At 34.8% G+C, this 2,211-nt stretch overlaps 1 long non-coding RNA gene across 1 annotated transcript; it reads right to left on the bottom strand.

Annotated features, from left to right (window-relative positions):
• Window positions 1-278: 278 nt before the first annotated feature.
• Window positions 279-644, bottom strand: LOC104956767 (uncharacterized). The gene is made up of 3 exons (XR_799594.1): window positions 573-644; window positions 460-467; window positions 279-367 (listed from the first exon to the last, which is right to left on the bottom strand). It is a non-coding gene; the product is annotated as an uncharacterized lncRNA (long non-coding RNA).
• Window positions 645-2,211: the final 1,567 nt, after the last annotated feature.

Genomic DNA, 2,211 nt, shown 5'->3' on the forward strand with positions numbered 1-2,211 from the left:
TTAGTGATGCCCATCAATTACACAGATAAAACAAGGAAACATATTTTCTTATCATTAATACCCTTGTTGTCCGTCATAATGTGTGTACATCCATAGAACATCCATAGACATTCAATTGTTTTGCCACTTTTAGCTTGTTATTAAGTACACCTGATACTAAAATCATCCATTGAGAAACATCTTGTTGCTATTTCTTTGTGATCAAACCATATTTGCAGCTGACTACAAACCACTTTGGTTAATCAGGGTGGATGCAGGTAAGCCGTTTTGCATTCTGGGTATTTCCCTGACCTACCTTCATCTTCCTCTACCTCCACCCGCTGCTCTTCATCCTCCTCTTCCTCAGGCTCCACCTCCTCTTCAGCCTCTGGAGAAAAGAGACCCAGAGAAATTCATTTACAATCAGATAAGTTGTTTCTAGCAAACCTAAAGTGTTAAATGTGGAGACATTGAACTCACCCTGCTCCCTGGAGGGAAGAGGAGAGAAATAGAGAGAAACATATGAATTAGTTAACTTCACGGTTAATGCAAACGCTGAAATGATAAATACTGAAGGATGTTTCTGTACTCACTCGTACTCTTCTTCGACGTCTGACATGACTGCAAAGAACAGAGGCAGAGGACAAACAAATCAGGAGAATCTACAATCAGTAGAAGTTCAATTAACTCATCAGGAGACAACTGACACGATTATACACATTTGAGAAAAAAGTTTGAATTCTGGGCAAAAAATCAAATCCATGATAAAAGTCTGAAGTTTGAGGGAAATAACATTTGAGTAAAATAGTCAGAATTTTTTGAAAAAAGTCCAAATTCTTAGAAATTAGAAGACATTTATAAAAAAAATCCAAAATAGAGAAATATTCTAAATTGAGAAAAAAGTCAGAATTCTTAGAAAAAACCAATTTGGTAAAAAAGTTAAATAAAAAAAAAATACATTAATAAAAAATGCATAAATTGAGAAAAAATTTAAATTGAGAAAAAAGTCAGAATTCTGAGAAAATATAAATTTGAGTAAAAAAGGCAGAATTAGAAGAAAACTGAATTCTGTGAAAAAAAAGTTAAAAGAAGAATTAAAAAGTCAAACCTGAGAAAAAAAGGCCGACATTTTGGAGAAAAGTCAGATTTTTTGGACAAAATTCAGAATGTTTGGAGAACAAGTCAGAATTCTATATTCTATATTCTATAATACAAAAGTTCAAAAATCAAGAAAAAATTCAAATTTGAGGAAAAAGTCAGGATTGTGAGAAAAATCTGAACTCTTAAAATTTTTTCTAATTTAAGAAAAAAGCCATTAAAAAAATATATAAGTCAAAATTAATTTGAGAAAACAAGTCGGAATAAAAAAAATAAACGGCAAAATTCTGTGAAAAAAATCAAACCTGAGAAAGTCAGAATCCTAATAAAGTGCAGTTACTTGAGGAAAATCTACTTAGAAACATTGCCCCACCGACTAAAACACAATAGGTCTTTGGCAGAAACATTAACTAGGATATAAATATACTGGTTAGACGGATTAGAGATACTTAAAAACATGACAGGTGTTTTTTTAATACTGAGAAACCCATGCAGCAGTGAATCATCACAAAGGTGGCTGTGATTAATCTCTTTGGAAACAGGACACACAGACACAATGCATACTGACATGCTATTGGCTATAAATTGTCCCTGTGAGCTGCTATTGGCTGAAACCACGCTGACACCTTCCTGGAGGGGAACTTGAGATTGATGGAGCGTCAACAGGTGAGAATGTGAAGAGGGTTAAACGTAGAAAGATCGGGGTTTAAAAAGTCCGAACTTTTAGAAAGGATGTGCACACTGGGAAAAAGTCAGGATTGTGAGAAAAATCGGAAGTCTTAGAAACACGTCGACCCCCCTGTTGTCTTCGGGTCAAATCTGACCGATTTACTGCTTTCATCAATCATAACCTTTTTGTTTTACATTCGATTGCATTAAGGCTTTATGATATCCTTCACAGGAGACATTTGAACATATATAAAAGCTGATCAACGCTTTCATTGAATTTTGGATGATTTAATCAACATTGTCAACATTAGTCAACATCCGGTCAAAAATGACCGCCGTAAAGAAAAGGAATTAGTAACCATCCGGATCAGATAAAACACACACACACACACACACACACACACACACACACACACACACACACACACACACACACACACACACACACACACACACACACACACA

Source organism: Notothenia coriiceps, unplaced genomic scaffold, assembly GCF_000735185.1.
Source record: "Notothenia coriiceps isolate Sejong01 unplaced genomic scaffold, NC01 NC01_scaffold00026325, whole genome shotgun sequence".
Classification (NCBI taxonomy): Eukaryota; Metazoa; Chordata; class Actinopteri; order Perciformes; family Nototheniidae; genus Notothenia; species Notothenia coriiceps.